This window comes from Dromiciops gliroides, chromosome 1 (assembly GCF_019393635.1).
Source record: "Dromiciops gliroides isolate mDroGli1 chromosome 1, mDroGli1.pri, whole genome shotgun sequence".
Taxonomy (NCBI): Eukaryota; Metazoa; Chordata; class Mammalia; order Microbiotheria; family Microbiotheriidae; genus Dromiciops; species Dromiciops gliroides.
In genome coordinates this window covers 718,784,402-718,808,760 of record NC_057861.1, presented here as the reverse complement: position 1 = coordinate 718,808,760, position 24,359 = coordinate 718,784,402, and the positions used below count along the sequence as shown (strand labels likewise).

General features: G+C 38.7%; 1 protein-coding gene across 6 annotated transcripts in view; it reads left to right on the top strand.

The window, feature by feature from the left end:
• Positions 1 to 24,359, top strand: part of CNTN4 (contactin 4) — a 1,173,040-nt gene that overhangs the window by 541,886 nt on the left and 606,795 nt on the right. Inside the window, exon 1 of one of the 6 annotated variants that reach the window (XM_043978089.1) lies at positions 14,573 to 14,718. The exons of 3 other annotated variants lie outside the window; for them this stretch is intronic. The gene's annotated coding sequence lies outside the window, so the exon portion shown is untranslated. Of the gene's footprint in view, positions 1 to 14,572; positions 14,719 to 14,839; positions 15,097 to 16,212; positions 16,314 to 24,359 lie in introns of those variants that run through there. 2 more of the 6 variants (XM_043978088.1, XM_043978090.1) reach the window with 2 other exon arrangements.

Sequence of the window (24,359 nt, the reverse complement as noted above, 5' to 3'; positions counted from 1 at the left end):
GCATAACAATTCAATTAACTAGCAATAAAGAAGGCTAATCTCTAACCTCTATTGTGATTTCTCAACACCCTTTCCGCCAAGTCTGCCCCTTCACCTACAACAATTACGCAGCAGGGCTAAGCAAGTAGACTTACAAGCTTGTAAATAGACGTCACCATAACGAATTAGGGGGAAACTAAAACTATAAGCTTTCTCAGGCTGGGATAGAGCAATGTAGCACCATTCTGTACCACAAGAGAGCTCAGCCAGAGAACTGAGGAACAGAAGGAACTAATGCAGGATATGTGTGAGTAACTGTGTGACACTCTACTAAGTCTGGGGGAAAGAGTCCAGCAGCAAGCTGGGGTCAGTTCCATCCCTCATGAACTTACTTGGGGCAGAGATGGTGGTCTCTAAAATGTGAATTGGCCATATGGAAGGAGGCAGCTTTGAAGTCTGGCTCCAAAGAGGCTACCATCAAAGGAAAACCAGTCAGATAATTAGTGAGAGGGATACTTATAAGAAAGACAAACTACCAAAGATCAAGAAAACTCAATTAAACCTTGAGCACTAACAGACAAAATGAGTAGAGTAGAGATAACACAAGGATCATAGGAACACTGCACTCCTCAAAAAAAAGTCAGAATAGTATAATACAAGAAACAATACACAAAAACTGCCCGAAAGTTCTGAACACCAGACTATTAACTAACAAACATAACAAAACTCATGTAATATGTTCCAAGACAATGAATAGTTAAAATGAACAATCTAATGAGAAAAAAGAAGCTTCATAGGTGGTTCCATATTTTCTATTTACACACACACACACACACACACACACACACACACACACACACACACACACACGCCACTACAGTAACTCATTACAGTATCTCATAAGACTTGGAGAAATTCAGATATGCATTAGTGGAAAACAGCCACACAAGAGGAGTCATCCATTCTTTCAAGCACCAAAGCACTGTATGCCTAGGTGTTGGCCTTGTGTTGCACTCACAGATATGCCAAGAATGTGGACCAGGTGTCCCAGAACATTGGGCTTATGATCTGTTCATACTTCTGCTTCCATCTGAATAAGCATCCTTTTGAATGCCTCTCTCACAATTCAAATGAAAACTGAAAACTTCAGAGTATTTGCTAGATTCCTTATGTATTGTTCAGGCTTACCTTCCTCCCTTTCTGTATAAAAGAGTAAAAAAAGAAGTAGCCTCCCTGAGCATCTTTTTATTTCCATTATTTTTTTTTGTTTGTTTTGTTTTTTAGTGAGGCAATTGGGGTTAAGTGACTTGCCCAGGGTCACACAGCTAGTAAGTGTTAAGTGTCTGAGGCCGGATCTGAACCCAGGTACTCCTGACTCCAGGGCCGGTGCTCCATCCACTGCGCCACCTAGCTGCCCCTATTTCCATTATTTTAAAGTAGATGCCTGAGGTTTTTGGAATGTAACTTATTCAGTGGTAGAAATGTGGGCTTTGAATTAATTTTGGGAAACTACAGGCCATCAGAAACTTTTACAATTTATTTTAAACTCTGATTGTGAATTTTCATTATCCTGTTTATTCCATCACCAAGAGACCAGGCTGAAGTGATATTTTCCCTCAAAATGTCCCTTATATTCTTATAAAATGGTTATTTTTTTAATCACCTAGAGCTTTTCTTTTTCTATTTATTTTCCAGAGAAAATGCTTGAACAAAATAAATGTGTTCGGAAAATAACAACAACACCACTATTTTTATAGTCCTTAATATGTGTCAGGCATTGTTCTCCGTGCTTTAAAATTATTATCTCATCTCACCTTCGCAACAATCTTGAGAGGTAGGTGCTAGTATTATCCCCATTTTGCAGATAAGAAACCTGAGGCAGAAAGAGCTTAACTGACTTGCTCAGGGTCTCAGAGCTAGTAAATATCCAAGGCTGGATTTAAACTCAGGATTTCCTGACTCCAGACCCAGTATTCTATCGACTGTGCCATCTTTATGTTACTTAAAGTATCTTTGAAAGGAACTTTCTGTACACACATACCCAGGTAACAGGCCTAACGTGGGATGATTCAGATGACAAAATGGTATTCTTCTGAGATCCCTATCATACTGCGAGTACTGTTTTGAATGTTCCCAAGAGATCCAAGGCCTCAAGAGCCTCCATAATCTCCTATCCCTAGAAGAGGTGAGGACTGGCAAAATGTTTGGAATGTAAAACACCTACCAAGTCAGGCCCATGGGTTACTGCCATATCCCCCTGTATGTTGTTCTCAATCATAACCTCCTTAGATCACAAAGTATTGAACTTCGTAGGATCATATATGCAGACCCAGAAGGGATCTTAGGGTCTACCTAGTCATACTCCCTCACTTTCCAAATGAGGAAACTGAGGCCCAGGTAGGTCGTGACTTTTCCAAAGTTTCAGAGAGATAGCAAATAGAAGAACTGGGATTTGAACCCACGTCTTCTGACTCTAATCATGTAACTTCAAGGCAAGGGATCCAGAATCCCCTTGTACACAAGGTCCTCTTTGGCCCACATGGTGCCATCCATAAAGCACTGGATTTGTAGTCAGAGAAGGAGAGTTCAGATCTGAGTTTGGGTCCCTACTATAACCATAGCCTTGGAGAAATGACTTCATTTCTCTGAATCTCAGTTTCTTCATCTGTAACATGAGAAGTTTGCACTTAGTGACCTTTAAGGATCTTCCAGGTCTTATTCTATGATCTTATAAACTAATAGCAGCTACAGAGGACAAGAGCAGTGACTGATAAAAGGATAAATGAATCAATTTTTTTGTTGCTTTTATATCATAGTCAACTTGGAATACACCCTGCCCTGCTCACTCCAGTGAGCATTCCGCTTTGCGCATGAAAGGTGCGTCTTTATTTATTTATTTTTTGTTATGTGATAGCAAAGGATCTGACGTTCCAGTCCTCCAACTTACCAGAAAGTGACTGGATCCAGAGCCAAACTTTATCATTGATCACTGACTTGCAGGGGTTCCCCAATGGCCCAGTGGTTATGCATTTACGTGCAGCCTTAGCAGTCTCTAAGGCAGTTCATAAATCTGCCTGGGGTGGCTTCCAGCTCTTCTTCACAGCAGTGTAAGCAGGGGCAGGGGCATACATTTTGAGGGATGGGGGAGGGAATGAGGATGGACTTCTTTGGCTACTCATCTTCAGAGGTCAGAGAAGATGCCGGTTCACTCACCAATATGGATCTATATAAAATTGTCTATTAGGGTTAGGACACAAAGCCAAGACATTCACTACATCAATAATGCAAACATCCCTAGATCCCAGAATTCACCCAATCTGGGAGAGGTAGTTTCCCAGACATTGCTAAAGCTTTCATATAGACCTTGTGGCTTAGGAAATCATTTGGGATTTAAAAATACAGACAACCTCACTTCAAATCCTATCTCTCACATTCACTAGTTACGTGGCCCTATATGGGCAAGTCATATAACCCCTCTGAGCCTCAGTATCCTCCTCTGTAAAATGGGGATAATAAAGCACGTGACATCTATGTCATAGAGTTAACAGGAGACTCAAATGTAATAATAAATGTAAAATGTTTGAAATCACTAGATAAATGGCATTTATTATTTCGTGCACCAATCAGTTCATAGTACCAAGGAATGACCTATTAGAATGTAAGTTCCTTGAGGGCAAGGGGCTATGTTTTTTACATTTGTGGTATGCCTAGCCTTTAGTACAGTTCTTTGTACATAGTTAAAGTTTAATGAATGCTTGTGGACTGACTAACTGGCTCATCCAATGAGATTGAGTACTACTTTATGACCAATGATAGGTTAGCATTAATCTACCATTAACAGTATAAAAGTCATCATAGGTCACTCATTGATAAGTGGCTGGCTCATGATCTTTCAACTTTGGTTTTGATGTTGGAGGATTCTCATAGATATTGTCGTGGGTACAATTTTACTGGGATCTGTCAGTTTAATGAGAAAATGAAGGCAAAATGTTATTGGTGTCTTTCTCTCTGACTTTTATCCTGCTGGGTTCAGAGGCTGGCAGCTTCCCCCCAGAGGGGCTGCAATCAGGAGTGCTTGAGCTCTCTCAAGCCAGGCTAGACTTGGAGCATGTACCCATTTCTTCCTCCACAGACAGACTTCCTTATGTTTGGGGGTTCTGAGTGGGCAGGGGAAGGTGTGAGTGATAGTGTGGTGGCAGTGAAGCAAAGATTGCTTTCTGAGATAAAAAAGCATCCTCTTCCAAAGGCTTCCAAGGGTCAGAGGGGGAATTCTGTCCTGAGGAATGGGGAAAGGTATAGGAGTAAGTTTAACTGTGTAAAGAATTAATTGTCACTTCAGGTTTTTATGACCCCATCTTTTGGCTAGAATTGAAAAAACCCCTGGCATGCTCACTTGCCTGGGGCTCAGGCACAGTGCCTCCACAACAGCATGGTGCTCCACCACTGCTTGTAGCTGTCACCATGGCACTGGCACCTCATGTCATCACCACTCGCTGATGCCTACTTGGGCCTGGCAAGATTATAATGACTGGAAGCCCAGTGAGGGCAGTCATGTGACTGTCAGTCAGGGCTCCCAGCCAATTGGCTTGGGGCTGTGTGTGGTCAGCCTAGGGTCTTCTGGGAAGGAGAAGGGAGGAGTTTCGCCATTCTATCTTGAAGCTGGAAAGTGACAGGACGCAGCCGTGTGTTCTCAGCTGATTCCTGGGTGGTGGTGTTATTCAGGTTGTATCATTTCCCTTCCCCCATTTTGTTTCCTTTCCTTTAATTCTACTGATCTTGCTTGTGTTTTTAAGTTTGTTCTTGTTAATAAACCCTGCTCTGTTTTTGAGCAAGGCTGTTGGTCTCCTTCCTTGCCCCAGTATTGCAGCGAGCCACCTAGCTAACACTCCCCAATTAAAATTTGGCTCCTACAACTGTCAAAGAACAATCCAAAGAGCAGGAGATGAAAACTAGAAAGTCTGAAAAATAGGGAGGTGGTTTAAAGACTCAAAGGGGCAAAGGGATCTGGAAAGTAGGAGTCAGTCCCAAAAGTAGGTGTTAAAGAAGAGAGGGGGCAAGATTATTGTACAGCCGAGTTAAGATGTGCACTCTGGTATGGTCACTCATGGTCAATTTTCTTGTCCCAGGACTTGACCGCTATGGGTTGTTCTTGTAAAGAGATACCAACTCTATTTCCCATCAGTTCAATAGTTTTGCTGTATGTGGCCACTGTAGGGACCAGGCCACACTGTGTATTCTCCATAAAACCTATTGGTAGCCCTATGTGAGAAGCATAATATTCTCTAGGATTCAGAGATGACAGGCTTTCTTTTTCAGCTGACACCTGTAAAAAAAAGCCAACAGGCAGAGACTTGATAAGAACCAACAAAGTGTCAAAGAGACATATGTCTCCTGGTGACAATAGTGTGGAGGTCTTGGAGGTGGCTGGGGGTAAGGGGCACAGATGACCTCAACCAGACTGGGACTTGGGAATAGAGACTGTCAAGCAACTTTAGGAAAGAAGTCATGCTGGATACTTATGGTATACTTCAGTGCTCTAGTACATACGATTTCTCTATTTCCTGGAGTTTATTCATAAAAGCTGCCTTTTCTTAAAGCTATCTCTCAGGAAGACATCTTAGAGACATTGAAACTCCTCCTTCTATGGATGAGGAAACTGAATACACACACACATATACACACACGTGCATATATATATATATATATACAAACATTTTAGCCCTTAACAAAACACACACATATATACTTACCTTTGTATATTTATATACCAACATATCCATACATATATCATATCATAAAAACAAACATTTTTATAGTGATTTAAGGTTTACAAAGTGTACTATATATGTTATGTCACTTGATCCTCTCCACAACTCAATGAATTAGGTGCTTCAGAGGAAATTGATTAGTTCTCATCAGTCACTGGATCCAGGGACAACCTCAGAAACTGTCAAGTCAAGGCAAACATATTTGTCGTTCTTTGCTTATCTGAGTTATTGGTTTCCTGCATTCTTTACTTTGAGAGTCTAGATTTATAATGAAAAACCATCAAATATTTTAAACAGAGTGCAACATTAGTTTTAAGTTACAATGAGCTAAAAATGTCTTTAAATCATATACAGGGGCCCTATGGTCTAAAATCTTCCAGTACAAGATTGCTTCCCAAGATGCATCTCTTCACCAATGAAAACTGATTCTGTATAGTGAACTTGCAGATAACTTGAATCTTGAATTTTAGGCCTCACCACATCTGTTATTTGCTTTTAGTTTCCTTCAAACACATAGATAAGGAGAGAGTCAAGGCAAGGTAACTGGACCTAGCTAGAATTTTCTAGATAGTCCCTCTTTAATTTCTGTTTAACACTCCCCAAACACCCCTACCCCCATCAGAGTAGTTACAAATACATTGGGTATGTGCAATGTGAGAGGCAGTATGATTGAGTGCAGAAAGACAAGAAGATCTTGATTCCATAATCTGACACATACTTCATATTCTTAATGCTCTAAGCAACTCCCAAAGGCTAGTTGCAGAACAGGCTCCCATGTAGATTGTTAGAGGGCATCTCCTAATTGGGAGTTCCCTATGTCGATGAAACCACAAGTCAGGTTTAAATGTTGTTTGTCCTTCTTTCTCAAAGAGGGCCATGATATCTGGGAGATACCATAACTTGCACTGAGTTGGATTTAAGTGAAGGAAAACTGTGCAAGGTCACCAACCTTACTCTCTTCTCCAGAACCATCTGGGTCCAGTGGCAAGATATACCTGGAGATGGACCCAGATGTTTAAGGCATTTAGGGTTAAGTGACTTACCTAGGGTCACACAGCTAGTAAGTGAGGCGAGATTTGAACTCAGGTCTTCCTGACTCCAGTGCTCTATCCACTTCACCACCTACCTCTCTCTGGTATATATTTTCTTTAATCACTTTAGAATTCAGTTCAGTAGTGCTTAGCAAGTATGCCTTTATTGTACAAAAACTGGACCTACAAAGACAGGAATGATATGAGATAATACTTATAAAATACTTTGCAACCTTAAAGTACCATGTAAATGTCAGTTATTCTTAATATGATCATCATTATTATCCTACGGTCTCCAGGCCTCCAGTCTGGTGGAGACTTAATTCCCAGCCTTCTACTGGGCTCTTGCTGAGTTCAAGCATTGTTTAAAGAACCATTCAGAAGTGTGCTAGTAAATGTTTAATACTGGGCAGATGGGGGGGGGAGGTAAGCAATGCACTTTTAAGTTTAATCTGAATTATTAACACTTTATTAAGTCTAGACAATCAAGGAAACAATAAATCATGCCCTTCTGAGGTGTAAATGCTCCTACTGAAAATATAACAACTGGACTGGCAAGATGGGTGAAGAAGCTTCTGGCACAGCCATGCTCAAGGACAAAGCAAAATGGTCACTGCCCTCAGAATGGTTACATTCTGGTGGAGGAGACGTTATGTAAACAGATAAGACAACGAAAGACTATTTCAGGAAGGAGAGGACATTAGAGATTAGGAAAGGTTTCTCACTGGAGTTGGCACCTGAGCTGAAAAAGAGAAGATAGCAGTGTTGAGGGATGATCTCCCACTCATAAAGAACAGCCAGTGCCAAGATACAAAAGAATAAGTGATGGAATACTGAGTCTGGGAAACATCGGATAAGCCAGTCTGACTATACCATAGAATACATGAAAGCACTCAACCTAACATCGAGCTTAGATTGCAGAGAAGTTTCAATGCCATTTCAGGGGTGTTTGTATTTTATACTAAAGACCGACTTCATGGAATACAGTTTGGGGTAGCGAAAAATACATTAGACTTGAATTCAATAGTTGGGATTGAATTTTAGCTCTTATATTTATTGGCTATATGATCAGTCAGTCATTGAACATTTATTAAGGAACTACGGTGTGCCAAGTATTGTGCTATGCATCAGTCAACCACATGGTCAGAGCCTCCTTTCCCTCAACCCTCATATGGGCTCATCATTTTTACAGATGAGAAACCTGGAGCTAAGAGAAGTTAAATGATTTGCCAGGATCACACAGCTCGTATCAGAGAGAGGATTCAAATACAGGGCTGCATGCCTCCAAGTACCACTTGAAGTCTGGTTCACAGTGGAAAGAGAACTGGTTCTGAAGTCAGAAGGATCAGAGTTCAAATCCTACCTCTATCACTTACTGCCAGGGTGACCTTGAGAAAATCACTTTTCCTTTATAGCCTTCAGTTTCCTCCTCTGTGGGCTGAACCCAGTGACCTCTAAGGTCCCTCCCACATCTAGACTTTTGATCCTACATATAATAGGTGTGCCATGGGATGGCTATACAGAAGGAGCTTTGTAAAGCCAAAGTAAGTCAGAGAGGATCATCTTCAGTCATCATCCCTACCCTTCAATCTCCAAAATGTGCCTGAGCCTAGTATTCCTCAACCTAAAGCCAAAGCTCATTTTTCCTATTAAACACACCTGAATTTCCAATGAGAAGCAGGACCTTGAGGGGCTTACCTAGCTAGAGAACTCTCAGTATTTTTCTTTCACTGTGCATGGCTACCTACAAAAGGATAAGTGTGGCAGTGCGTTCCCTTTAAGGAAAGGACATTAGCCGTGACTCCCCATGTATAAAGACCTGAACAAGGCTTTTTGCAGTTGATGGGAAAGTATGCCAAAGAAATAAATGAAGTTCCCCTACCATCTTCCTAGTGCCTGCATTCCCTGGAGCCAACAAGAAAGCCCAGTACCCAGAGTTGGATATTCTGTGGAGCCCTACATTAGTGATAAAGCTCATTATAAATAATAATGACCTTAGTGGAGGATGGTGGATGATGAGAAATGCAGTCAACTGTTGTTCTGAGCCAGACAAGATGATGTAGGGGATATAGGGCAATGAGCTCTCTATATCCAGTCCCAAGAGTTTCTACTCCTCTCACTAGTTCCAAATGAAAACAAAGTTTAGATTGAACATATAATAAGCTTTGAACTAGAGCTAAGCACCAGCTTAGGTATAGGATCCTCCTGGATTGAGAATCATTTATACTTAACCCCACAATTCAGCTTGGAGCTAAAGGTAAAGTCAAGGAACAGAGAGAGCAAAAGCTTTTGTCCATTCACCTCTGGACATCCACTGAGATGCAAATAAAATAAAAGCAAAACCCCAAATTGGTTATTTTTTGTAAATCAACATAATGTAGCATTTCAGTGTTTCTGCTTATTTTTAAATTGTGGAATATTTTGGTGAAATTAGGAAATTGACTATATTCAACCCTGATATTTTTCCTTCTGTCTTTGTGACCCCAGGTCTATTATGGTCTATGATTACAGACAAAGATAGGCAGCTGCTTAAAGAATTATATCATATTGTATCATATCATATATCACATCTTGTCATACTATATATTACATTTATTATATTATGTCAGCTTGTCATATATCATTATTTTACACATGTACATAGACACCTATATACTCATGTGTATGTATGTGTACACATGTATGTATTTTTGTATGTCACATATATATCGAGAGAAAAAAGAACACTTCTTCAGATTGTTGTTCAGAACCTTTCCTTCATATTGTTTCCTGATTGCCATGAAAGCTCTCACTACATGTATTTCCTTCATTAAGAATTACCCCTGGGGCCAGCTAGGTGGCACAGTGGATAAAGCACCAGCCCTGGATTCAGGAAGACCTCAGTCGGTCTCAGACATTTGATACTTACTAGCTGTGTGACCCTGGGCAAGTCACTTAACCCCCATTGCCCTGCAAGAAAAAAAAAAAAGATTGCCCCTTTCCATTTGAGTTGTTGGCTTATTAAAAAGAGATAGTATTAGAAACCTATTTACTATTTCTTCTGTTTTAATTTCAACTCTAAATTGTAAGCTCCTTGAGGAAAGAAACTTTTGTTTTTGTCTTTGTCTTTTTCTTCCCAGAACTTGGTAGAGTTCCTTGCACATGCCATGTGTTTAATAGAAGTTTGTTGGATTGTATTGAATTAAAAATGAGGGTAGTTTGTGGTTCATGATCTTTCCATCCTTTAATAATTTCCTTCCTATGTAGGAAATGTCATCATTGCAGATTACATGGGGTTATAACCATAATTTTATTTTCTTAAGTGAAAGGGGTGAGGAATAGGAAATATAAATGTATTTTAAAAGGGAAGAAGACAATGAACAACTGTCTGCTTTTATCATTTTTCCTATTGATTCCAAAGTACTTAGAAATATTGATTGAGGCACAAAATATTATTAAGTTGCTGTCAGAGTTTCCATTTTATAGTTAGGTAAACTGAGACTAAATGTGTATTTAGTTTGCTGAACATTATACAATATATATTTTTTTAAAAAGAACTACCCCCCTATTCAAGAAACATCTTTTTCTCTTTCATCAATTCAGGCCATTGGTCCACATGCAATTTATCATTTTTGTTGTCTTTCCATATCTTTAGTTGTGATTTATCCTTGGGAAATATGGTCAATGATGGAGTAAGAAAGAAAGCCCAGGAGCCACACTCCCAAGGATGTTATTACCCTTGACAATGTGTCCTCCAGTAGAGTAGAAAGCCATGAACTTCTCATGCATCCCAAGGGGATACTATTTCTAGCAGTTTCATTCTAAAGTCTTTAAGCTATCCTTCTGTGTCTACACACTGGCTTTTTGAATGTGTTCTGAGTTGTGTATCAGGTTTTGCCATCTTCATGCAGATTAAAAAAAAATTTGTAATATACTAAGCTTATTTGTCTTTTCTTTATTAAATCTATTTTGACATGAGTTGGAATTGACCTTAAATGAATAAATCAGACATTGCCCAGATTTGGGTTTTATTATAAACCATTTCATTTTTTTCAAATGGCATGCCTCTTGGGTATAAATGCACTAAGAATTGATGGAAGGCAGAAAATTTTAGTTAGTAATTATCACCTACCATTAGAAACAAGTGCATGTCACATGACATCCAAGTGAATCTACTACGTACCATAATCAAAGATGAATCTAAGTAATTATCAGGCAAACAAGGATTGAATAGAACTTAAAACCAATTAAACTATTTATTTCAACTGTACCACTGAATAAACACTGTAGATATTTTAATTTGCTCTTCCTTTCATTTGCTTTGGCAATATGTTTGCTAATATGACTGAGATGCACAATTGCTATTTAATTAACCTATTTTTGTCAGCACCTCACATAGACTCTATGAAATAGATGTGCTAAAATCTCAATAATAATGAGTAGGATAAAAATAACATGTGAAATTTGTGCCAGTCATATGACATAATAAGTCAGATGACTACTATATATAAGAAAGTTTCCTTGATTCAATTCATTTCACTTCAATAAAAAAAAACCAAGCATATAATAAGTGACTACTTTTATAAAGCTCTGTGCTAGGCACTTGGGAAACAAAAACAAATAACAAAAAAAATCTTCATTCTCAAGGATGTTGTGTTCTTCAGGGTAATGCGGTATGTAAATATGTAAGTAAAACCAATAACTTGGAGAGAGGAAAACAGTAACAGTTGGGGAATCATTGTGACAACAGATATGATAATACTGTGAGCAGCATAAAGTCCATTCAAATGCAGCATTATAATAATATTTGTAACCCATGACTCATAACCCCAGCTCTAAGATTTCTTGAACCCTTTACTTTCTCGTTTTAAAAAATAAGTATTATATATTATTGATGCTCTCTCATCTCTTCCTCTGTCTCTGTCTCTGTTTCTATATATTTGCCTCTCTCTGTGTCTTTATCTCTCTCCTCTCTTTCCATCTCCATCATCTCTCTGTCTCTGTCTCTCTTTGTCTCCTTCATCTCTTTCTGTCTCTCTCTGTCTCTATCTCTGTCTGTCTTTGTTTCTGTGTCCCTTTCCCTTCCATCCCCCACATGAAGTGAGTGATTTCCAAAAAAGCAAAAACAAACAAACAAAATACCTGGTAAAATCTATGCTTCTATCAGCCTTCCATTGGATCCTAAATCAAGAGGTAGGCCCTTGAATGATGAGGTAGCCTCATCATTGAGCAATTTCCCATTTGTTTCTGCAGATAGATCTTGCTATCTTGAGTCAGTTTAAGTATCTTGACCTTGATAATGTATCATGATAATCAGTGTAAAGTGAAGCCTTGACTCTTCCCAGATCCATGTAATATGTATGTGAGGAAGGAAGATGGCATTACATTGGTGGCATAGGATTGGGCCATCTTCTAACAATTTGTGACAGCAGGAACTGTCATTGTGTAGAGAAAACAGACTGATTGGATTTTCTACCCCATCTTCTAATTGTTGTGCTGTCATGTAGAAATATTTGAATGTGCAAAGGACTTGTTCTGCATTTACTGATACAGCTGGCATTGAATAAATGCTCGTGGAGTGACTAACTGATCTGTGGTGCTGGTAGTGTGGTGAAGACCATTGCTATCCACCAAAACCATCAATGCAGCTGCAACTTTCTGAAACTTATCTTTAGGTGAGTCCTAGGGATTGCTTGAGGAACAGAGAGGTTAACTGACTTGCCCAAGATGAATTAGATAGCAGTGGGATTTGTACCAACTATTTGTCTCCAGGCTCAGAATTCTAACCACTCTAACATGGTGACTTGATATAAACATACCCTGTGAGTAACTGCATAAGATTCCTTTTCTTGTCTTTCCAGGTAACTCAGACATATTGAATTTGAGTAACCAGAAGTTTTTTGAGGTAGCAAAAGGAAGGCGTCTATTAGATTAATTCTTATAAAATCCAAGCAATAGCTACTAAAGACCTTTTTTTTAATCCTAGACATTGAAAAGAGTTTCTTCTGATATTTCCTTTCCTGTTACCTACCAGATTATCTCACCAGATTTCAGTGACACTTTTATGATGTCAGGATGTGATTTGTATTTCTTCCACATTCTAGGGTTAGGTCAGCCATTATAAATACAAATCATAGTAAAAATATAAATTGAAAACTTAATCAATATAAGGCATAATGAGCTTGAACGTGCCTTAAATAGTACTTTGGATGGTGATCATGAAGGCATTATTATCATAGATCATATTTTAAGCACAGCCTCAAAATGAGTCACACCTTAGTGAGGAGTTTCCTTTTTCTGAAATGAGGTATTATTATTTCTCTTTCATTCCAACTTGATCTGGCTTAATTCGATGAAGAAATAATTCATTACTTACTAATTGCACCTGTGATCTCAATAATGACACTGCATCTTCCAAAGCTGTGGATCATAACCCATTCATACCCTCTCATCTTGAAGCACTTAGCAACGTCCTTCTGTAGATATCAGGTGGTGGTGGTTCGGGGGAAGTGGAATCTAACCAACATACTGTGGACCTTCCTCTAGACCTCTTGATAGACAAATAGATGAGGCATTTGATAGCATACTAGACCTGGATCCCGGAAGATCTAAGTTCAAATCTTGCCTCAGACAGGTAATAGTTGTGTGACCATGAGCAAGTAATTTAATCCCTCTCAGCCTCAGTTTTCTCATCTGTAAAGTTGGGTAGATTAGATTCAATGGCCTCTCTAAGGTGTTTCCAATTCTAATACTATGCTCCTGCTGTCTTTATTACCTGTCTACCAAAGGCTATTCATTGTTTTTATCCTTCTCTTGCCACATGAATTGAAGGAAGCCCACAAGGAGGATGAAAAAAAGTGGTACTCTCCATTCATAGGTAAATTACTACAAGTGGCACCCCACAGCCTCTGGCAAGGTCTTCCTGGAAAACACCCAGATGTACTTTTACCTCCCACCACTCCACCCCCAGCGACCTGAAGCTTTGCTTAAATGCAATTGTCCCAGTCAGGTCTGTATTTAGTGGGTCAGAACTCTCCATAGATTCAATTTATAAAGAATATGCATGTCTTATAAAACATGAGGGCAGGGGGAGACTGCACTATGTATACTCTCTTGGAAGAATTAAATAAAATTGCCAGGAAGCCCTGACAGTTTCATCTGATCATGTTGATATAATAGATATATATACACACATGTATGTATACATACATATATGCAGCCATATGTATATATGCAAAGCAACCTATTTGATTATATCCAATGGAAGAGGACATGTGTAATTGACTATGTACTTGTGGGGAGTAAGAATTTAAATCTTTCTACCTGCTTAGAAATCTATAGACAACAACTCTTTATATGTGGCTGTCTCTGTCTGTCTGTCTGTCTGTCTATCTATCTATCTATCTATCTATCTATCTATCTATCTATCCTCGTGTCTGTCTCTCTGTCAACCAAACGATCAATTGATCCATCAATCTAGCTACTGATTGTTGTGGTTATCTGTCAATACATAAATATTTATTAAAGTACACATACAATATGCACATCATCTGTATTTGTATTTTAAAAGGTACAACACAGACGATCAGGGAAACAACTGGATTTCCTAATCAGGATCGATATGAGGATATCCAGTTAGAGATGTGTGTGACTCTCACAGTGTGCGTCTTTGATTCATGCGCTAATTATGTAGGGCCTTTGGGGAATACAGCCGCGAAGCAGTGTACTCTCTGATTAATGTTGGTAAAGAGCCATGCAGTGCGCAGTGACTAGCAGTCAGGCATCTCTAGTCCCAGCTGAGAATATGGTTCCATTATCTCCCAGCTGCATAGGCAATCCATAAGGGCCCGTTCTGCCTGGTTGATCTGTGTAGTGAAGCAGTGACTTGCTGAGAGCTGGAATCTCTGTTTGATTTGCTGTAACATGTAAAGAGAAAGTGGGACATTTTACTTTACAGTTCTGTAAGTGCCCGTGTTGTGTGTGTTCTCCTCCCCCCACCCTTCCTGACATAGCTGCATGTGAATGTGACTTTGTAAGCGGCAAGTGGTTGACTGTTCCATTGCTCTTTGTTGAATCGAGCTGAGCTGAGCCGAGCTGAGCTGAGCTGAGCTGAGCTGAGCCGGTGAGACACCAGAGAGTGATCTGTTTGGAGCTTGCAGTTTCGGTCGGATCTTTTATATAGTTGATTAATAACAGGAAGTCAGCTGTCTCCAAATGGTTGTAATAGAAGTGAAAGGCTTTTATTGGAACAATCCTTTTACGAAGCTTTTGCTGTACAAGATATTTAGAATTTGTGCTTAATTCTCCTGTGATATCTCTCGTCATAGCAAATGACAAATGTAAGTATAACTAAGTCTCATTTCACAAAAGGGAAGTATCTTAAACCCATGTTGTACTTTAGTAGACGCAAAATACTTTAGTAGAAGCAAAGTTGTCATTAATTTTGGACTTTATTTAAGGAATCTGGGTTTTGGTTTTTTAATTGACTTTTCAGAAAAGAGATCTAGAGACGAATGCATGAATGTAGAAATTTCACTTGTTTTCTGTTGCATGGTGTTTTGAAACTTTTTTGATGTGTTGAAATACAAATGTATATGAGTTATGTATATGTCATATCTAAGAATATGATTTATATTATAAACTTCTGTATAAAATTTTAGGATAGCATTGGAGTAAAAAGTAGTAGTGTAAGAGTTTATGTAGTCTGGTTGTTCTCTTTGAAAAAAGTCACTTTTTTTAAAAAAAGTAAGACAAATAAGTAAAAAAAACCCCACTTTGGTTCATGTTTCAAGTTTAGAATGCAATATATCTTATTAATTTGTGTTCATGCAAGCTGCATTGATCAAAAAAGAATGCTATTTGAATTTATTACAGTTAATATTGCTTGGGTGATGACTTTTGAATGATCTATGTTAGAATGAAATTAAAGATTAGTATCACAGCGGACAGAGATATAAGGGTTATTATTTTTCCCCCTCTGGATTTCCCTGACCCAAATTTAAACTAAATTCCTTTTACCCACCTTGTGTTCGGAGTAGAGCTAAGGAAGTGTTGTAGTAGCATTGGATTTTGAATAGAGCAGGCTCAAACTGCTGGAGCCAATGGTCAGAGCTGACGTGGACCAAAGTTGCCTTGAAATCGTAGCTGTTTGAAAGCCAGCATGTCTGTGAGCTTACTGAGCTAGGTGCTGTGGGGGAGAATGATATAAGACTTTCCTGAGTGCAAATAAAATTCTCCTGAATAGGCAGTAAGTCTCAAAGCAGAAAAAATCACTGGCTTGCTTCACTGGTGAGGACAAAGTATGTTCTCATTAGATCTGGTTGAGGGAAACGAAGTACAGAAAAGATGAGTTACAATAGATGGTTGCCTATAGGAGCCTGGATATTTGCAGAGACTGAGGTTTGGAGGGAAAAAGAAAGAAGACACCACCCACCACAAAGCAAACAGAGAAAGTCTGACAGTTGGCAGGTCCCAGTGAAAAGGATGGCTGAGGTGTCTCTGTGTAGCAGCCTGGCCCTGAGCCATGCTTGTGAAGTGGCCAGTTCCTTTGAAGAAAGTAAGTCCAGTTTAAGTATCTGGAGATGTTATTAGAAGAGTTGTTTTTGTTTTTTAATCTGCTCTTGCTTCTTTGTATTTTTCGTATGTGAAAGGACTGTATTTTGTCTCATTCCAAAGCAAAGGGAGCTTTAGGAGGTAGAATGGGTGCAGAAAAGGTCTCTATCTTTTAAAAAGTAATTAGCAAGGTTTTTGTTTATTTGCTTTGTTTTTTGTCGTGGTGGTGGTTGTTTTAATGAACACCAGTAGATACCGAATGGAATGTAACATAAATCTAATATATAACATTGTGGAAATTGGCATGCTGAGGTAAATTCTAAAAATCTTACCCGTTTCACATTTTAAACCAAGTTCAAAAATATACTTTCCTTGTATTAAAAGATATGTCATTTTGAATGATTAAAAATAGACTCTCCTAATCTCTTTCATATACAGTACTTTATCTCAGACCCTTTGGAGGGGAAGAGCAGGATAGAGAAGACAGGACAGGAGGTGGAAGTGGAGATTTTGACATGGTCTGTAATTGTTTCAAAGAAGTTAAGTTTGATTTTTATCATCTGTCTGCCTCCACATAGGGCATTTAAGAACAAACCATAGGATCTGACATGACAAAGCTCAGGGAATTTTATGGCTTTGTCCTTAACGTTTTTAAGATGCTTGAGTTATTTCCAAAGATGAGAAAAATCAACTCCCCAGTTGTGTGCATTATGTTGTGACACTGAGTGTTGGCTGTTGCTTGAGAAGTTATGCTATAGTTAGTTCACAAGGCCAGCATTAAGCAGAAGGAAGTATGGGGTTACCATATGTTGTAATGATGGACTTTGTAAGAAGTGAAATTCTATAGAAAAGACAGGGTAGTATGGTGAGAGAAAGTAGGATATTCTGATGCTGCTGCAGACTAACTACCTGCTTGTCTTTGGGGGAGGCATTTCAAAATCCTGCCCTTCCATTTCCTTATCTGCAAAATAAAGATATTGGACCAGATGAGTTTTAAGGTTTCTCCCACCTCTATAGCTATAATCCTATTGATAATGATTATGTGATTAGGCTTGGAATAAATTTAAAACACCATAAACATTAATGAAGTTGTTGACGGAAGCTTTCATTTTAATAGTATAGAAAAATATAAAGTGTATTGTGTATTCACATAATAGCAATTCAAAGTGCTTGCCCTCTTAGGCTCCCTTGTTTTGACCAATATCCAGCCAGTATTTTTAGCCATGAAATTAGGCCTTCCACCCTCCCATGGCCTTCATGGAAAGAACTAGGGAGGCGATTTGTTCCCCTTGTGCTAGTGGTTACTTTAGTACTGCTGTCCCAAGTAGAGAAAGGGGAATCCACAGCAAGGGACCCAGACTAATCCTTCAAAGCTCTACCAGCCCAGCATATGGGGAGTGAACGAGATGAAGGGTACAGTGCAAGCCATCTGCACCACAACAAGACAAATGCAAATGGTGTTGATGCAGAAAAAGAAAGATTCCGTCCGCAGTAGCATCTTAATATTCACGAGTAATTCTGTGTATTTATTTAGACATTTCATTATTCATGCTTGGCACTCTCTACTTTGTGGATTAACCTGGGTTAGTAGCTAATCTCCATAGATCTGCAAACTAGTTGTATGAATTTAGGTGAGTTACTTAACCTTGTTTGAGGGCCAAGTCCCTGGTCTGTAAGATGAAGGGTTTTCAGTCAGATACCTAACATGCCTTTTCACTGTAAAAGTTCATGATTCTTTGACTCCTCCATCTAATTGTTTATTTTATTCCAGACCCTTTCCTCCTATGGCCCAAACTGCAAAAATCCAGAGTATAAACTAATAATGACTTTAAGATAAAGTCAGTGTTGAATACCTTCCTTAAAATACAGAAAGACAGAAAGAGACAGAGGCAGAGAGACAGAGATGGTGGGGGGAGGAGTGGAGAGAGAGAGAAAGAGAGGGGGTGGTTTGAGGGGACTTCAGTTTCCATTTATGTGGGCAACAACTCGATGGAAACTTCCTCCATTGATGCATGCCACAATTTATATATAACCTATCCTGTTTTAGTCTTGATAGGACAAGAGGTTAAGTAACTTGCCCAGGATTACAAAATTAGTCTTTTTTAGAGGAATGACTTGAATCCGGGGTTTCCTGATGGGCAAGGCTGGTCCTCCATCCCCTAAGTATTGTAAATACATACACATATGCATGCATCCACCCAATGTTCTAAATGCAAATATAGTGGGTTTTGAATAATTTACCATTTTACATCATCTGTGTTGCTGTTTCTTTCCATTTCCACAATTTCTTGAAAGTAACTTTATTATATTACATAAACATTCTATGCACTGACTTTATGAAACAAGAGTACACATGCATTCATATTGCAGACTTTAGGACATACAAACTTACACCTTTCAGATAAGCAAGCAAGGAAGGATTATTATGCATTTGGTAACTGAAAATGATTACACCCCTTTTTAATTTCATCTCTCACACACACACACAAAATAAGAGACTGTCACAACAACAACAAAAAATCCCAAATCCAATTGAATTCGATAGAACCACAGAGTTTATTGAAAGCAGTTTTCCTAATCCTCATTTATCTTTAGTATCTGATCCTGGAACAACTTTATAAAGGACAAAGAGAAGAAAGAAAACATGATAACTAGGCAGCTTTTATGTCCCCTTGTTTTTACTTCCCCTGAAAAAATCAGCATCTTGTTGAACAATGACAGCATAAGAGGTTTCTAGATTTCTTATAGGAATTCCTTGTATAATCATGGAGAATTCAATATGATTTTTCTCATGCCCCAATGAGAAATGAAACACTTTTAAAACTCAATTTAAATAAGGGGTTTTTTTGGGGGGGTACAGTAATCATTAATGCTAGAGGCTGACACATTACTTCAGAGAACATCACTGAGGCCCCCACCCAAAGAATATTAAAAGGGGGACATTAAAGCTTTGAAGCCAAGTGCAAAATAATGATGGTTAGCTCACAAGTTCAACAGTATGCCAGGGAAAAATTGGCTTGCCTTAACTAACTTCCATGTCTGTGTAGATTCTTCTCTGTATCTGACATATCCTCATCTCCACCACCACATAGAATCTTGAGTTTCTTTCAAGTTTCAGTTCAGATAACACTCCTAAGGAAAACCTTTTCTGATCTCCTTGTTTTAGTGCCTCCTCCCTGTTCATATCAGACTGTATTCACTTATCTTCACACAGCTTTTATCCTAAGATAGAATACAAGCTCTCTGAGGGAAGTCCCTGTTTGACTTCATCTCATTCTCAACAACTTGCACATACTTTAGTAAGGGATTGATACTCACTTTTAAATAAATAAGTGTGTGGTTTACATCGGGATTTGAACTTCCATCTGAATATTGACAGCCCTCCATTTCTTTCTCTAGTCAATGAAATAAAACTATGCCCATTGAATGACGACAAGATAAGAACATTGTACTCTAATGGGTCGTTTAACCATTGAGGACTTATAGTTTAAAATGTCCAGTAAGTAAAGCCCAGACCGGACAATAAGTGACCATTTGATGACAGACATTGGTTAGCTCAGAATATCCCCATCTTCTTGTCACACAGCAGGGTCGTGACCATGACAGATTTCAAAAGTAAATTTGGAATGTTCATTTTATTCTCACTATCGATTCATGGCTGAAACTGGCGGATGGAATTCTATGCCAGAATTCAAATGTTAGCTATTTCTGACTGAACTTGCAGACTATAAAAGATTGAACTTGGAAAAATTATAGAATCCACACGAGATATAAAATTAATATCCCAAGTCTCATAAAACTAGGTATTTTTCATTTTGGGGGCAGTGAGCCCCATTGTAACTAAAGGCCATAATGGAAACAATCTCTCGGATTTGCCGTCTTGCGTCTTTCCTTTCTGCCTGCACTTGACTGAAATGAATTTGTATTTATGGATTCATTTCTTATTCAAAAACATAATGTTGACAGATAGATTCAATATGTGTTCTAGCCTCCTTCCCACACCCCTTTGCAATGTTGTCTGTGAAGTTATACAAGGTACCTACAGGGACATTACTTTGGGGTTCAAGTCTGTGCATCTGATGATGTTGAATGTTCAATTCAATATTGCCTAGTTAATAGTTCCAGTGATGTGTCTGACAGTTTTATCATCTACTAAAAGTATATCTGTAAATCAGAGATAAGTCGCAGCTATGCCTTTTTTTTTTTTGTCCCTGGGCCTGGGTGTTCTGCATCCATTGTGTTCTAATTAAAAGAGCTTCTCCTCCAAGGAAGATGCTCTAGTTGTGTTCATGAGTGTGAAATGCCTTGAAGAGGATCAGCCTGTTGTTTCAACAGGGAAGTGTGATGATTTAACATTAAAAGGAGACCATCAGACAGACCGCAAAGAAATAAAGTATGTCTTATGGCAAGGTATAAAAATGCAGGGCTGTAGATTCCCAAGCAGATGACAGAATTTACAGAAGCTGACTGTCCCGGGCAGTTGGCTAAGGGGACTAAAGGAGACAGATTTAAGACTTGCCAGAAGGAAACCCTATATCAGTGGATAGAAATTTGAGTGGCCTGCACAGAAAATGTAAATAAGGAAGTAGAGAAGCTCCAGTACACTCTGGTTCAAAGTGCCCCTTTATGTTGCCAGGGGGAGATGATCTGGTTGAGAAGTATAAGTGAGGAAAAAACCATCCAGTGTTAGGTCCCTAATACTGGACTAACTCAGCAACAGCAAGTGACTCTGGAAATAAGTCAGAAATTGAAGTAGGTTAGGGCATAAAGGGAAGAAAAGGGGAATGATTGGGCATAGCTCCTCCAGAGACTGGCAGGTGGCTATAAAATTACTCTGTCAGCTTTTTTAAAAGGATAATTCCCTCAAGAAATGGTGACTGTGCACATGAATCTAGAATAGTTTGCCAGAGCGAAGATCACTGGAAGGTATTCGAGATGTTTCTGGCATAGATTCGTTGGCCTGATGGGGGCTGTTCATTGAGTGTGACTGGATGCATTTCTAGGAGCACACACCTCCGCTGTTTGCTTGCTATTTCAAGTCCCAAATCAACTCCTCCACTCCACTTAAGATTTTGTGAGTCAGGCTCTGGATTTACCCATGTAGACACCCACATTAAGTGCAGACATTCCAGATAATCATAGTCTGTGAAGTGAAGATAAATGAACAAGACACTTGACAGGATGTTTCTTAGAGGTTATCTGGGAATGGACGTTTTGTTTTTAAGTTGATGTTAAGCTAGTATTGGAGAATTGTATGCACTTCTGTGTAAAATCCAACCAAACAGCAATAGCAACAACAAACTTTCTCTAAGCTTTCTGAAGTTCTTTTCCTCATCCCAAGAATGAAACTGAAGTGCTCAACCTTTCACAAATGGCTTTTTACCTTCTGGGTAAGGAGATATTAATGAGTTAGTTACTGATTAGACACAGGCATTGGAAGGGAGTTTCTCTCAGGACCATATGGAATATAGTTGATTTTCTGTGATGTTCAGATTTTAAGAATGTCTCAGAGCAGAGCACTTGAGAAAAAGTCCAGGACTTCTCTCAAGAGGAAGTGTGTCATCTGTGCTTCTGGATTGTTTAGGACAGGTGAGTTAATTGCAAGTTTTGTCATTGAAGGGGTGGGGCTTCAGCTTCTCCATCAGCACAATCACATGCCATGGAGAGAAAAGCAGTAGAACAGTACTGACTCCCTAGGAACCCTCACCTTTCCAGGTGCCCTGGGTTACTGCTTAAGGATCCCAGAGCCTTCTGCCAAATATTCTTGGTAAATTCTCCTGTAGGATTAGGTTTCTTGTTATTATTTCATATTGTTAGGTTGCAAGTTATATTGCTAGTTGAAGGTGTATACACACACACACACACACACACACACACACATATAGTAGAACCTATGTAGTAGTTTTTCCTATTATGAAATACTTAGGGAAAAAAGCAAATAAATATTAGTTCTTTGTGTGTGTATACAGAAAGATAGATAAAGAGAGACAGAGAGAGAGAGAGGAGACAGAGCAAGAGAGAGACAGAGAGACAGAGAGACAGAGAGAGACAGAGAAAGAGAGAGGAAAAAATTGTTACAGGAAAAAATTCATCAACTGAACAAGGGTCATCATTTGGGTCATGGAAAGAGAACAAAAGGTTTGTTCTTTAGTGAATATAACAGGTGTGAATAAGGCTTTGTTGTTGTTCCCAGGCTGTTTTCATTCCATATGATTAAGGTGGAAAAGCCATGTAAACTGATACTCAGACCTTGATTGTAGAAAATGGCTATAATATTTGTGGCTGTGTTGCCTTTTAATGATCTCTCAGATGGAATCGAGGGCTCAAATGCTTTAAAGACCCTGCAATACTCAACAATCTTTGTATATAGTCCTGAAAAGTAGAAGGAGGACATTAATGCAAACTCAATGAGTAATTATCCAACTTTCAAGGATGATTGAAAGGACTGTACATTTACTATTCCTCCCAATGAGAATTAATAACAGAGGAACAGAGACTCAGTAGAAGGAATTAAAACTCTTCTTGTCTGACTCCATCACTTTATACCTTAGTGAATTAAGGTTCAGAGACTTGCCCAAGGTCACACAGCTAATGTTTAAACCTTATTTTTCGTCTAGTATTCTTTCTTTGGAAACTTAGGCCTTGTATTACTATTTGTTTTTATGCATATGTTCTTTATCCTTAATGAGATTATATGGTTCTTGTATAGTCTTATTAAACATGACTGAAAAAAAATCAGGGTATTGATAAGGAATATGTAATCAGTAAACTAGTATGATTGTGTTATCCCATCCCAACCTCCCAAAAGAGAAAGTGCATTAAGTTCTTATATATGTGTGTGTTCTTGTTTTTGAACAAAAGACAAGGAGAAGTTATAAGTGAAGTTATAAGAAACCTTCTCAGGGAGCCTAAAAGGTCATGTTGGTGTACCTCCAAAGTTGATTTTAGGTAAGCATAGGATTTATGTTCAAAAGAAGATAGAATAAAGTTAGTGAAATATTTTTTAAAAAAGCACTAATGAGACAATTAATGAATTGTTGCGTGAATGACTGATTTACTGAAGTGGTAAACTTTAATGGAGATTGTCATCAATGATTTTGCTAGCATTTTGTTTGCAAGTGGCCCTTAAATAGTCGAATGTAATTTTCACTAAATTCTTATAAGAAGTCAAAATAATGATATGATCATAAGTGCCTTTAATGGAGCCAAAGTGTCCAGTACAAAGGAGGTAATTAAACAGCTTTGCTCAACCCTGATTATATCATATCTGGAGGACCGTATTCATTATTGAGCATCTTTTTTCTGCAAGGGTATTAACCAACTCAAGCTCATCCAGTGAATGATAACTAGGATCAAGAGAGGACTGATAGGTTTATATATATGTATATGTATATATAAATGTGTGTGTGTATATATATATGGATCAGTTGAATAAATTATAAATTGTTGTTGTTTGTCCTTCATTCCTGAAGAAGACCATGACATCAGGGAGGTTATGTCATGATTTACAATGAATTGGATTTAAGTGAGGGAGAGCTATGCAAGGCCACCAACTTCACTCCTCTAGAGCCATCTGGGTCCAGTGGCAAGATATTAGGACAACTGCAGATGGCCCTAAATGTTTAAGGTAGTTGGGGTTAAGTGACTTGCTCAGGGTCACACAGCTAGTTCTGAGGTGAGATTTGAATTCAGGTTTTCCCAACTTCAAGGCTAGTGCTCTATCCACTTCACCAACCCCCCCACCCCCAATTACAAATATTTAGCCTGAAGAAGAGACTTGGGAAAGCCATTGGACAAAAGCTATCTTCAAACACTTGAAAGAGGGGTTAAACTTGTTCTCCATGATACTAAGGGCAGCAATAGGAACAATGAGTGGAAGTAGAAATCAGATTTTAGCTGAGTGTAAGGAAAAACTCATTGAAAATTAGCGGTATCTCAAAGTAAAATGGGCTGCTGTGAAGATAGTGGCTTCCCTCTTATTAGAAATCTTGGGGGCAGCGAGGTGGTGCAGTAGATAAAGCACCAGCCCTGGATTCAGGAGGACCTGAGT